The sequence below is a fragment of the Ambystoma mexicanum genome, chromosome 1q (assembly GCF_040938575.1).
Source record: "Ambystoma mexicanum isolate Mex_15411 chromosome 1q, UKY_AmexF1_1, whole genome shotgun sequence".
NCBI classification, from domain to species: domain Eukaryota; kingdom Metazoa; phylum Chordata; class Amphibia; order Caudata; family Ambystomatidae; genus Ambystoma; species Ambystoma mexicanum.
Window position 1 is genome coordinate 399,707,354 of NC_090922.1, and position 15,415 is coordinate 399,722,768.

The 15,415-nt window shown below is 42.3% G+C and overlaps 1 non-coding gene across 1 annotated transcript; it reads left to right on the forward strand.

The window, feature by feature from the left end:
• Positions 1-15,175: 15,175 nt before the first annotated feature.
• TRNAW-CCA (transfer RNA tryptophan (anticodon CCA)) lies at positions 15,176-15,247 on the forward strand. Its single transcript has one exon. It is a non-coding gene; the product is annotated as a tRNA-Trp (tRNA).
• The last annotated feature ends 168 nt before the right edge of the window (positions 15,248-15,415 follow it).

Here is a 15,415-nt window from a genome sequence, read left to right on the forward strand (position 1 = left end):
TGCAGCAGCCCCACAGAAGAATGTGGAATCGCTTTCTACAATGATTGCAGCTTTAGAACAGTGGGGTGGCACTGAAGGGAGTGGGGCTTAGTCACTTTGAACATCTAGTTGAACCCACTATGGAGGTCCCCTCTCCTTACTCAACATTTTGTAAGTTTAAACCATAAGGTGAGGGACTAATTGCTGGGCCTCTGTAAATGATGGGCCAGCTCATTTGCAAGGAAAATGACAACCTCAGGGCGAGTCCTGCTGTGGTCAAAGAGTGGTTAGGTTCACACATAACAATGACAGGTTGTTTGGAGGGGCATGTGGCCTATGTGATGGAGTCCACAGGGCTAGGACCTTGGAGAACAAGTTGCAGGGATCATATCTTGTCTTTTAAGAGACACGTGGGGTCAGTTATGTAGTTGACTTGGGAGGTCCATGCTAATAGGCTTGAACCACGCCTCAGGTGTGGGGAATATAATACCCTCCTTCTAGTAATAATTGACAGCATGGGTGTGAGAACAGATGTATCATTCCTTGGTCTACTACAAAACAGGCAGGAAAGGGCTAAAGAGCTAAGCTAAGTCATTCCTTGTCAGCTTTGCCTTGACTTCAGGACTAGTACAGTTCATGCCCAAATCTATGTTCATCTTAAATGTTCAGGTTGTTTGAGGTGCCTTAATCACGGGTCCAGTCTCGGATTGCAAACCAATAGTTGGAGACAGTTCTTTAAATTGGCTAAATTCTGGTCCTCCCAATCCCATTGCTTATTATGCATCACAGCTTCTTTGCTATCCTTTTGGTGGAAATGTAAGGCATCACCGATTTAATCATGACTATTAATTTCATAGCACCTAGATATTCCTCCAGTGGTATAGTGCATTATATAACTTATTCAGTCTGGCTGCCAGTGTTTTTATGGAGTGCACATTGGTAGCAAGAATGTGTTGAAGCACATGGTTGCCAGGAATATTTGTGGTTAACAAACAAAAAACGGTCCCCAGCACCACTTCTGTTCCAATGTGATATGGCAATGCCGCCATCTGTAATATTATTTGCGAGCGATCTGAAATCTTGTTTTGTGTGGTTTTGTAGCTACTTTTACTGGGGCATTCTGTGTATTTTTGCGTTTACATTGACATCATAATGTTCCTTGAAGGAGGGTTGTTTCAGAAATGTCATACATTTTTAGTTGCCAAAAGCAAATCTGTTTTCACCTGATGGGTTATAGGTCGGCATTCTCCCAAGTATTTGGAAATACTTGCCTTAGCTTGATGGGTCCTGAGCCACATGACACTCCTTGCATATGTTCTTTGGGGTAGAGATATGCTCTGTTTGAGCTGCACAAGCAGGGTTTCTCCAAACGCGGCTTGCTCTCTATGACATTTGGGGCTGATTTCAGAGCTTTCAGCGCAATGTAAACTGGGATTGCCAAACCGGAGGTGTATGCTGGTATTGTGAAAAATGCAAATGCATTTTGATTTTCACCCTGGGAATGTAATAGGATTGTTGAAACTGGGAATATATCGGGTTAGTTCAATTTCAAGCATCTGTAGTAGTCAAATTGGGAGCACACTAAATTGTCAATCTTGGAGTTTATAAAGTAAATGTATAGTAAGTGTGTCCACCGAGAGGGTCATTGAATGGTCAATCTGGGAGTCCACTGGTTTTGTCAAAGCCTGAGAATTCCCTGGGTGTCAAACTGGGGATATAGAGCAATGTTAAATTGATTATGTACCTGCATTGAAAACAACTGGAAATGTTAACCTATGAACATCCTTGGATGGCCACTCTGGGAGACTATTGGGATTCAGCAGACAACACAGATTCTGAAACTGTGCAAAAAGGAAAATAAATAGGTTGTCAAACTGGGTGTCTACTTGGATTGCCAAAACCAGAAATAAACTGGGATTTTGCAAAGGGAAGATTTACTGGGATTGTGCAAACTGGGAATATATTGGGGTTTCCGAAGTGGAAGAATACTGATCAAACCCAGAGTTTATTAGGTTTTTCAAACAAGATTTATATTGTGCAAACTAGCAAGTATGCTGCGTTTGTTGAAATAGAAGTTCACTGGGATAGCCAAACTATGAGTATTCTGAAATTGTCAAAGTGGGATTTTGCAATTTGGATGTATAATTGGATTGTTAAATTGGGAATATTTCGTACTATACTGCGTTTATCAAACCTTGACTACATTGGTGTTCAAAAACTGTGTGTGACCTACGTTTATCATTAGTAGTATATTGTGTTGGTCAACCTACGTGTGCAATGGGATTACCAAACAGTGAGTACACTGGGGTTATGAAACTGGGTCTAGCTGGATTGTAAAACAGGGAAATCAATAGTACTGTGCAAGCTGGCACTATACTGTAGTTATCAAACAGGCAGTATACTGGAGTTGCCAGGCTGGCATATACTGAGTTTGTCTAATTAAAATATACTAAGATTGTAAAACGTGTAAATGTCAAACTGGGAAGATACTGTGATTGTCAATGTGAGAGCAAACTTACATTGTGCACATTGCCCCTGTCTTGAAATTGTGCTAACAGTGAATGTATTCGAATCATGAAGCAGCAAACTTGGAGCTTATTGGAACTGGGTGTATTGGGTTTGTAAACTGGGAGCTTACTGGAATTGCGTGAGCATGTATTGGGTTTGCAAACTGGGAGCTTACTTTGCTTGTCAAAAGGGGAGTTTACTGGAGTTGTTACGTTATTTTATGCCCTGCAGTGTCAGGTTGATGTGTCATGGCCATGTGGGGATGTCATGCTGCAATGTTGTGACGTGAAGTCGTGATATCGTGTTATTTTGCATCATGAAGTCAATCGTGTCGAAATGATATAGCCTGGCATTACCTAACATGAAATATAATATGACACGATGATAGGATGCCACAAGATGAAAGGACATAACATATCACAACATGACATTTCATATCATGACGTATGACATATACAATCATAAGGCATAGCACGATATGAATTATCATGGCATGACATACATATTATAACAAAAAACTGCATCTGGGGACGTGACACAGCATGACATAACATGCCATTTAATAACACGATATATTATGACATTACATAGGATGGCATGCCTTGTCACAATATGACCTATCATGTGACACAACAGTATGAACTATTTTGACATGACAGAATGTAACGTGGCATAACATGTGATGCCATAGCACATCTTGACATATCAGAACATAACATATCCTGCTGTCAAATATCATGGCATGGTGAAGCATGACTGGCAACATAGAAGGACATGTTGTGTCAGGGTATGACGTGGTAGCATGACATAACATAGCACGGCATTACAAATTGTGTTATGGGGTGTCTTGTTATGTCCTGGTCTGTTCATTGTGGGATTATATCAGACAGTGCAACGTAGGAGTATACCAGGGTTTCCATGCGTTTGCCTCTGGTACTAACTTCATGGAAGCAATTAATTGCTGCTTGTAGATTCAGCACAATGATCAGCAGATTTGTGCAACTTTTATCAACTCCACAATCAAAGGGTTTTAACAGATGTTAGGGTTGGCAAACGTACAACATGTATTCTGTTGTTACTTCCAGTGCCAACACATGTGCACATGTTACCATTGCACTGGAGTTATAAGCAGCATTATTTGGTCATTCTGTTGGTGATACACATAGTATGTTCATTGCCAGGACTTCATTTGTGCTGTCAGGACGTGTGCAGCACCCAGATATAGTGCTAACATCCGTTTATCAATGGTCATTGTGCTGTCCCTGTAAGTAGTGCAAATGCTGAGATTGCTAGACACAGCCATATTTATTTATTTCTCTGGCATTATAACCAGCATAAATCCAGTCCCTTCTCAATTACGAAAGTCAGTGCAAAATTGGTCCTTACTTAATGTTTGTGTGCAGTAAAGAAGATCCTAGAGGGACGTGCTCTCTGAGTCCCAGCCCAAGCCTGCCTGTTTGCAGCCTGGCGTTGGCAGGCTGGCTCTGGAACTTCAGCTTAGCCAATCTGCAATGGAAGATACCTCATGGGGGCACTGTATTTACTCCTACAGCCTCCTTGGAAGATGTGCCGGAGGCCAGTATGGAATCAGTGGCCTCCATTCATTCAAGTAGAGGAAACCGAAGGCAAAACCTGCTTGTTGAAGGCAGTTAAGTTCATGCAATGATAGGCAATTGAACATAATCAAATCTGGTCATGATGTGGAGCCTAACACAAAATGGAAATTATGTTCAGAGGTGGCCATAATGTAAACTGGCAAAATAAGTGTGTTCACTGGAAATCTGCAGTGATGTACCAACTGGACATATTGGAAACTGGCAATGGACTGCTAAAGGAGTATAATATGATTTTGTAACATATATTGATCTAATTATCTAAGGGTTGAGGCATATCTGTCACCTCGATAAATGTCTGCATACCACTGACCCAAAAGAATCAAATGCCTCGATCACAACATGCGAGTGTGTGGATTGGTCCTTGAGCACAACATATTTCCATCTCAATTTTGGTAATTTTGGCCATTTTACAGAAACTGATTTTCTCCAGATGTGATAATCATGGATGGGAACGGGTACGAGCCTAGCATGAAGTTTTCATTTGGAGGATTTCGTAGCAAATGCAACTTTTGGGAGCATCACTAATGACTTTCCTATGGTTAACCAACTGTAATTGAAAGTCTGCAAATTCCCTGAAAGAAAACGTTATTTGAAAGGCATGATGGTTGCAGCACAAAATATCCAAACCGCAGAAATGCAACAACTATGGATGCTAAAAACATTGCAGTATTTCTCTGCCGCACATAAGAGAAAATGCAGCCCTAACTCCACCACCACCTTGGACTGCCCTGACACCCCACATGACATTACTGATCACATTCATGTACCCAGAATTCTTGTACGGTATATGGAGAAACAGCAGAGCAAAAACAGTTGTACCCCTCAATGCTCAAGTTGAGTTTACATTGGTTATATTGGCTAGAAAATAATTCTCAAATTGACTGCAAAGATTAACACAACATGTGATGTTATGAGCAGTGCATGGTAATGTCTGAATTATGGTTGCTTTATAAACCTTAAACGGAGAATTTCTTTGGTTTCAATGTTTTGCACTGCAGCCATAATGTCCCTTCAACTTAAGTATTTTGTTTTTAGTAGATATATTGTTAGATACAATGTATAAAAGTGGAATATATGAATAGATGTATAGAAATATGTAGCTAAGTAGACACATTTAAATTACACGGCCTGCGGTAGCGGCCATGTAGTTATGGTTATGTTGCTAAACCCCTAGGAAGAGCACTTTTTGGGTGGCTTATAACTTTGCTCCCCATGGACGAATCCTCACCAAACTTTGCAAAAAATGTATATGGCCCACCCTGAATCTTTTTGCAAAGATTGGTGAAGTTTGGTAAAGGGGGGGGCAAAGTTATAGAGGGTCCCAACATTTCTTTTTTCCCATAGACATAATGGAAAAAACTTTGCTCACGTCTACAGCCCAAACCGCTGGATGGATTTCCACCACATTTGCGGCATGGGTGGCGGCTTGGCTCCGAAAGTGTGCTTTTGTTAATTTGGTGTAAATCCGTCCAGTAGTTTTTTTTTGTAAACAAACAAAATGCAAGGCAAAAAAATGTGTGATATCTATGTCCGCTCCGCGGACTCACTTCCCTTTTTGGTCCGTGGACTGGCCTCTGATTGGCTGTTCTGTCCGCAAACTGGCCTCTGATTGGTCAGAAATTTCACAGACTTTTGCGTGGTCCGCGGACATCGGGACACGCTCGCTGATTGGCTGGTGGGAAAACGTAAAATGCGTTAGCTTTTCTGATACGCCCCGCCATCTTGCATTTGCAGACTTTTTTGGGGTCTGCGGACAGCTCTGTGAAAACATTAAAAAAAGCAGCATTTCACTGTCAAACTCAACAAGCAATCTCTGAAGATTGGATTGGATGTGGCCATAAGAAGCCAAAAAATGGGTTGTTTCACCCCCCGAAAGTCAGCGAACACTCCAGATGTCCTTTGGTGACTGAGGTATATCCTGTGGCCGTGGGCAGTAGCCAGATTTTCTGGGTCATGGCATAAGGTCCTGACGTGGACAATCTGGCTACTGGCCATGACCGCTACGGATGAAAAATGGTGTTAAAGTGGCTATGTCTACCTGGGACCGGCTATGCGGTAAAGTTATTCGAAGGTGGTTTGAAAGGGAAAAAATGTGCTTGTGGTAATATGTTCATAGGGATTTGCAGGCTACCATGGCAAGGGAAGAGGGGCTGTGTATGGAGCCCCGCCTTCTTTTTGCATGTTGGCTATCTTGGAAAAGGATTTTCCTTCCTAGGAAGAATAATCCTTCCTTCTTACAGCGGGATGCCGCAGGCGTTCCGCTATAGGAAGAAAAATCGATGTTTTAGCACCCTGAGTTCCCGCTTTGGGAACCAGGGGTGCTAATGGCCTTTATCCCCCATTTTAGGGGCTGCAATGGATGATAATGGTCTGTAGCCCTCCTTATTTATTTTATTTATTTATTTATTTGTAATGCACCAATGCCCGCAGATATCAGGCGGTGTGGTTACAGTATTTGTTAAAGAAGATGAGGTGGGGGAAGACAGCTTACTACTTGCTGAGAAAGGAACAACCTTTCTGAGAGCATTGTGGTCATTGGATTTGGTGTGGCAGCACATGGAGGTGGTCCCGTAGGAGTACTGGCCCACCCATGAGTCGATCTTGGTGGTAGAAGTAGGCACTTTCTCTACCTCATCTTCTTGGTCCTCTTCATTGTCTTTGAAAGTACTGAGCTTTTTTAGTTGTGAAGGTCCTCCAGCTGTTGGTGGTGGTGGCTCTTGGGGAGGAGGAATGGCAATAACTGATGCCATTTTTAAGATAAATAGCACAATAAAATTCTTCCAAGTATGTACTGTGTACTAGATTGGTAATGGATAATGAGTACGAAAAGGTGTAGGAGGTGTGCAAGGGAAATTTTGAAGTTGAAAGTTCCTAGATCAGTGGAAAATGCAGTTCTGAACTGTCCGCAAAGGACAGATCTTATTGTGAAGTGCGGACGGGTTCTCGGACATGTCATCATGCCGGGCGCCAGCGTATGGTCATCTGGCACAGTCCGGAAGGTACGCAATGAAGTCAGATGTTCGTAGACGTCTACGGATGCAAAACTACTTGAAATAGTTGCAAACAGTGTATAGAAATGTTAAAATTTATTCTAGAAGGTGGGAAATGGCAGAGTTTTAATGTGACACTTTGTATATTAGACACAAATATTGTTATGTTTGGTAAGTATGATATTAGTAAGTTGTAGAAAAATAGCATGCACTGGTAAAAACCCATGAAATTCACTGAAAACAAGTTGTTAAAGGGACGTTATGGTTAAGTTGGACTAATAAAAACCTATGAAATTCAATGAAAAATCTTTGTTAAGGGGACGTTATGGTTAAGTTGCACTAATAAAAACCTATGAAATTCAATTAAAACATTTGTTAAGGGGATGTTATTGTTAGGTTGCACTAACAAAAACCTATGAAATTCACTGAAAAACTTTGTTAAAGGGATGTTATGGTTAAGTTGGACTAATAAAAACCTATAAAATTCAATGAAAAATCTTTGTTAAAGGGACGTTATGGTTAAGTTGCACTAATAAAAACCCATGAAATTCAGTTAAAAAACGTTTTTAAAAGGACGTTATGGTTACAAGTAAAATCGAAAAAACCCTGAAACTCGCCAGTTATGGTAAGCTAAGCAACAATACCTCACGCCACCTCCGTGCACTGGTAAGACTAACACCCAGGACATCAAAGATGACATCACAAATATCATTGATGACATCACTGATGACATCACAAGTGCATTTACTTTTCATGCTAGGGGTTGTGAATGTAATGTTGGCAAAAAAGTATCAGGGATTATCGGGAGATGTGTAATAAACTAGATCCTTCATTACGCAATGTAGTGTTCTAAAGAACATTCCATTGCAGTATTCTTTCTAGTACAGGAACCTACTCATACAGAAATGTAGGTATTGGCTGCAGCATACACCACAGAGGTGCTATATTTGTAAATTTCCAAATGTATATAAAAAAAAAAATATTGAATGCTTCTGTATCAGACTTATAATGCATCATTTACTACATATTTCTACTAATGCACACAAAACATAAATAGACTACAATGCATACAAATATGGGGCTTATACATGGAGAGTAAAGTAAGCAAACAAGAGGCAGTATCATTAGCAACTGTGTATAATCTACATGATTGTATTCACGCACAAAAATGTGTTTCAGGCCTGCTTCTTCCCCTATATATGTACATTATAAGATGCGATAAAATTCTAAGGAAAGTAGTGTAAGAACATGTGAGAATAGCAAAATCTATAAATGTAATACCTTTTGAAAGTTAAGTTTCTTACTGTCAGTAAATAAAACCATCTGGCCTAGATATGGCAGTGAACAAAAAAGAAGGGGCTAGACATGTGATGTCATCAGTGATATCATTAATGATATTTGTGATGTCATCTTTGATGTCCTGGGTGTTAGTCTTAGCAGTGCACGGTGGTGGCGCGAGTTAAGGTTGCTTAGCTTACCATAACTGGCAAATTTCAGGGTTTTTTCGATTTTACTTGTAACCATAACGTCCTTTTAACAACTTTTTTTTACTGAATATAATTATATACAGACATTGTATATTTGAATTGCTTTTCTAAGCATATAAGGATGGACCAACTATTAAGAAGAAACAATATTTTACTTGTCTTACTATGTAGATGTCCTAACATAGTGCACAACCGGTACATTATAGAAAGACATTCCAGTCCTAGTATATGTGCGGAAAGTGCTGGATAGAGAGAGAATACACTGAGCAATGTTAAATAGGTGCAATGTTTTCACATGTTCCATATAAAGACATTGTACATGATTTCAGGAGAAAACACATCTATATCTTGTTTTTAAATCACTGCAGTATTTCTCTGCTGCACATATGAGATAAACAACACAGGAAAATTCACACCGGTAATTGTCAGCATTAACCACTTGAAGGATGAGCCTACGTCCAAAACGAAAAATGCATTTCGAGAAAACTGTATATTGCTTGACTGAAATATTGTACAAACTCAATTCATTCTAATAGAGTTTATTTCCTTATGGAACTCTTAAGATAAAAGCATTGATTTTTCCAGGCTCCTGTTTACTTTCGTGGAGAAAACACTCTAATCAAATAAATGTTGTGTGTAAACTAAATTCACTTTTTGATAAACAATTAAAGTGATAAGCAGGAACTTGGCAAAGCCTGGCAGAGGGAGCTTTGTTTTCAGCAACGATATCACAATTTAAATGTTATTGCCTGGGTGAACAGAGATGCCAAAAGAAGTAATGTTATGTTAAGAGGTTGATGGACAAAGGTACAGTCAGTACACAACGTTCTGTCAAGCAGTGGTTCTGATTTAAATATGGAAAAATTAGCCAAGCATGAGAAATTCAAAATAATTTGTATAACGGTACATATGTATTAATTTACGAAAGTTGCTTTCTTGTGCACCTACCTGTCCAAGAAACTGCTTCTGCATACACAATATTGCCTTAACATTTTAGAGGACGCAAGGACAATTTAAGAACAAATACACCAATCTGTGCTAAGGTACAGTGCAGAATTATGTGTATTTCTAGTAACAAGTGAAATGACTAAGGACAGCATGTTTTCATTACCTGTGAATGTCTAATCAAGAAAAAGTCTCAGAGCCCTGTATATTAAATTACCAGCGGTCAGTCAATGCCAATTCTCTCATATTTGTCTAAAATGTACCTCCCCTTTACACTTCCTTTCCTCCAATTTCTTTTTCCCTTCTCTGCAGACCACGGTCTGGAGGCCCCTGTTGTGCTATGGTTCAACACACACGGCCTCAATTGAATCGCTCCCCAGAGCAGCCAACTACCATAGCACTCCAAGCCCATACTCTCACCCCACAACACAGGGCCATTTTAACAGTTTTGGGGGGCCGGGGCACAGACAGCTTTGGGCCCCCCGAAACCCATGTTGCCCCCCAAAACCCATGTCCTACTCCCACCCACCTCCAAACCCATGTCGCCCCCGTGACACGACACCCATGCCTCCTCCATATCTCGAGTCTAATTCAACAGATACTCCTCTAAGCTTTAAATGGATTATCTAGTTGTTAATAAAATATAAACCTTATACATCTGTGATCTGTTTCCCCAAGAGGATCCTATATTAAGGACATTGCACTTTGTTTTTGTTTCGAATAATATATTTTGTAAGAAAATAAAGGAAAAGGATTTTAAGCAAGCATTTAAACATTATTTCCAAGTCCTCTTTTGCTCCCAGTCCACCCCTGACAGCATCATAAAGCAGCAAACCCTGTGTTCGGCATCAAGGTGTCACAAACCCTTCCGCATATCCAAGCAAAGCAGCGAGAGACCTTCCTCATCCACTTCAATTCAGCGGCAAGCAGGCTCCCCCAAATCCCCCCCGGTGGCATTGACAACATAAGAAGCGCTGGCGAGACCTGGAGAGGTGGATACACCGTCTGTTCACTGACTATTAGAAGGCTTGTCTATCCACAGGAGGTGGCTCTCCACCACGACCACTGGAGCTGTGGCCATGGGAAGGAAACCCATTAATGTCATTGATAAGGCAGGCATGGAGGGACTTGGAGATGTGAAAGCAGGGAGTGAGGGTCAGTGCTTTACAGAACACCCACATCCCTGAAAGACATACGGGTGCCTGCCTGCATATATTGGCAGACATGGTAGAAACCCCACATTGTTTCTGTGGGTTTCCCGTAGGGGTGTACCGAATAGTGAAATGACTATTCGGCTGAATACTAAATAGTTGGTCCAGCCATCTGGCCGGAAACGAATAGTGAGCCGAATAGTTATTTTTTAAAAACAAATATGTTTTAGAACATAATAAACAACATACCTTGGTACTCAAATAGCATTACATTTATATACGAAGGTCACTCATCCTGAGATAAACCTGCAAGACTGTTTCCTCTCGTGCCTTTGAACAATATGAGCTTATGAGTGTAACACGTTTACAGTTTGCTAAATAACCAATCTTATTACATTGTGATGTGTTATGACAGTTCGCTAAATATTACGAGAAATAATCAAGTTCACAATCTAATCGTGACGCACTTCAGTTATTTGGAAAGACTTGTTTCCCCAAAATATGTGTGAATGTTAATAACCCCACAATTACAGCAAACTGAATCCCGACTCCTCCGTTGGAGCTAGAGGTGGGTGATCCTGGACGGACCAGTTCAGTACCTTACGGAAGAAATTCTGGAATTGAATGGCCATTCAGTGAGGCACCACTCCCCCCCATGTATGCACTAAATATTGGAGCCACCTCCCACATTTGCACTGAATACGGGTCTTTACTGGGTGCCCTGCTCAGGTCGCCGTAGTGGTGGTCGCCCCACGAATGCCCTATTGTGCTGTGTCGTAAAGATGAACACTGCGCGCCACAGCTGCTGCCCTTTTCATTTGTTGTATGCGTGTTTCTGACCCACGCCGCCCAAGAGACGCCGACACTGATGGGCAGAGGGCAAAGCTGCCAGGGTGGATGTGCCGGCATGGCTGAGCAGTGAGAAACCATATAGTGACGAGCAGCGTAGGTCCATTCCCAGCACTGGTTGTGGGCAGTGAAAAACATACACTTGTAGGGAGCAGTGTGCGAATGTGGCCCTGCGGCGGAGCTCAGATTAATGGCAATGGGCCGTGGCTGGATCTGGCAGTGTGAGAGGCTGGCGGTGCCATGGAGGACTTCAAGCTCCTGTCCGCTGAGTTCTGACCCAAACCAATTCTGCACACCAGAGGTGATTGGGATTGCAGTGTTCATGACAGAAGGACGCCCACAGGCCACAAAATCCGGTGGGGGTTGGGAGGACTGGAAATCGGAAAGTATCGCCCTTCCACGCCCCCACAAGTAAACCTTCTTTGATTGACGCCTTCCCGTTGGGAGCGAGAGAACACTTCATACCATGCTTAAATAAATTAGTGAAGCAGGTGTTATGAAAAGTAATTTGGCGTTGTCTGGGCGCTTCATAAAGTATTTAATGCTGTGATTTAAAGTGTTTAGAAATGTCTGCAGCACTATGTAAAATTCCCAGGAGTGCCTCAGTCCCCAAATAAACAGCTTTTCTGGTGTAAGGGGGTATAGTTTGGTTGCTAAGAAATGCATCAGTGCCCTATATAATGTGCTTATAAATCCTAAGGCACTTAACAGTTTCCTAGATTCTTGTATCCCATTCCATGCATCTGGAGGTATGATTCAGAGTAATACAATTACTCCGGAATTCGGGAGGATGGGTGTGTGAGGAGGGGGGCACAGTGGACTATACAGCCAGGCTACTTACAAACCTGATCCGGGTTATAAACAAGGCCTCAGCAGTGCGCCTCCTCAGCCCCTGCACACCTGGAGTCATTTGTAATCCCTTTGAGATTCAAATGACACCCCTGCCAGAAACCCATTGTGCCGCTGCTGCTGCCCCCGAAAGAGATAAAAAATGTCTGTGCGTGCAGGCTGTGTGTGTGAAACGGGGGTACCTCATTAATGGCTCCCTCCCCTTCAACAGCCTCACACCCCAGGAGAGTCATCCCGTTCTAAGCGGGGAGGTAATGGAGAAGCAGAGCTCCCAGCAAGCACACATTATCATGCTGTTGGCAAAGGATTTGAATATGTGACAGGCCCCAGAGGGAGGAGGGAGTGCCGTCAGGCATGCGGACAAAGGGGAACCTACTCGGCTTCGAGTAATAATTAATTAAGTATTTGTCTGAATGCCGAACAGCTAATTTCAGCCAGAATTCGGCCGAATTATTACTCGAAGCTGAATTTCGGTGCACCCCTAGTTTCCTGTCCCCTGTATATTAGCAATTATTTGAATGTCTTAACAATTATCCTGCTGAAACTTACATCTAACCTGTTTGTGCTGTAACTGTTTAGAAAACGTTATTTTCTTGGGAAAATCAAATAGAAAGCTTATCGAGCAGTCCACAAGTGTGTACACATTTACATGACTAGCACCTACACCTCAGCTGCTCCTACCAGCGGTGGGCATAGTGCTGTGGCATGCATTCCGACTGCACCACAGCATATAGTCTGATAAATCTCAGGGGCCACAACAACTTGCCAGTGAGGCTGTGACCCCAGTGAAAGGGTAAATATTCAATGCTTGAAAAGCCAGTGGATTGCACCGTGGAGTGGGGCAAGGAGCTACAGCCAGAATTTGACTCTGATGTTGACGCTTGTCTTCAGCACGTGCTCGAATGCCATTTAAACGAGGAAGGACATTTCTGTGCCCACAAAAAAAGCCAGCCACATGCACTTCAGAATAGGGAGGATTGCCTCAGACCTGTGTAGCCAGAAGTGGCAATTGTGCCTCATAAGAAACAGTGTGTGCCTGTTAATGGCCGGGGTGGTGCACAATGAGCCTGGGATGCTGCAGAACAGGGCCAGCTACAATATTGGTCTCTATCGTGTGAAAGATTTATAATATATCATCAAGGAACAACATGAGCTTAAAGAGCAAAAGACAATGATATGCGTCATAACATTACATCAATTGTATCCCAGCATCTTCAGCTGGCACTCCCTGTGCTCTTGGCATTGCCACCACTTACACACTTCTCCATCATCCCAGTGCTGCCTATACTCTCCTTGACACCCACTGGCATGTCTGTTGCTCCTTTCATGTTCCCCTTCATGTCCCCCTCCATGCCACCTATCCCCTTGATTGACAGGTCCACCAGTGGCAGTTCCCACGCACCATCACAACACTGTGTACTGGATATGTACACACCAGTAACCCCCACACCTCTTTTCAACCTCTTGTCCTGGTTAATCTCTGCTGCAGCACAGATCCATTGCACCCACCTCATAGTGCACCAATGCCCATTTGCCAATGTGAGATATTACCCCCAGAGAATGAGCAGTACATTGTTAGCAGTTTCAAATGTACCACCCCGGGTGAGATGATCAGTGATGCGTTGAAGCACCTGAACAGTTTTACATTTGGTATAACATTGATGGGCTGAAAACCAAGGCAATATGAGGACCACAATACTCTGCATTGTGCATGTGCGATTTACTGGGGATCACACGCCAAACTCATTCTTGCCGATGCACCACCAAAATGAATGGTAACTTCTGTGGCCCTACTGCCCTGCTTCCTCCCCCACCGCATTTAGTAAAATAAGTATCTCTCACATGCTCATCAAGCCAACACCTAATGATGCTACCCTACAAACCACAAGACTACACACCTTATTTAGAAACGCCCCCTGATGAATACAGATTAATTTATTCATGCATTCCTTTATATTTCTTTATATACTTATTTAATTATGCTTTCCTGTTGAATTAATATCTGCAAAGAAAGATGTCAAAAACAAGCTGCTCTTTACAGGGGGGGGGGGACAAACCTGCAGAACATAAAATAAAAGTCACATCAATGAACATTGCTAATCTTCAGGGTGTGAGTTGCTAGTTTATGCTGACGTAACCATACCAACAGAAATGAGGGCATGGTTTGCATCCGGCGGCACACAATATTTTTCAGAGTTCAGACTACAACTCCCATAATCCTACACATTAACTGTGCTGGATAGTGATTTGGGAGATTGTGTCTAACCAATTAGAAAACAAATAGCTTTTCTGATACTTCAGAGACTCCCATGAAAAGACCCCTCGCAAGTCGCCCCCCCTCCGTAACCTATGGCTGTGTCAGGGACAGAATAAAGGATTAATTTTGGAAGAATATTGGCTGTTCTGTGTTCATTTATCAATTAGAAATGTGATTGGAAATGTGCACACGGTTCTAAATGAACGGAAGAACAAATGCATCTTTTTCAAAGCAATTGAAAGGTGTGAGCCCCTGTTTCCGGGCATGTACACGAGTGTGGGATGGATAAAGATAAATTGACTATAACATGGGTTATTTTCCCAGATAAGCCGCATGTGAGAAACCTTCTGTGGAGCAGATGCGTTTGACAACTGCCTGCATTTCCTGCATCCGCGGATGCTTTACTCTGCCTTTCCCCTTTTCAAAAGGCAGGTTTTGCATGTATGAACTCAGAGGTACGTTTTCAGTGTCGGTGCATGAAGTGGCTCCTGCCTCCCTGCCACAGCTGACCACAGATGAGATCCTCAAGAGGTCCCAAACACAGGACCTCGTGGCGCAACGGTAGCGCGTCTGACTCCAGATCAGAAGGGTGCGTGTTCAAAACACGTCAGGGTCAAGTGAGTCTCGATTTTTTGAGCAATTAAAAGTAACATTATTTTAAATCCTGTGGTCCTTTTGCCAAATACTGCACAGAGAAGATGCAGAGTTAATCCTTAACTGTTTGATAAACCTACATGTTCACCCAGAGAAGGACCCCCCAGTGTCCGGCGATTGATGCTTTTTG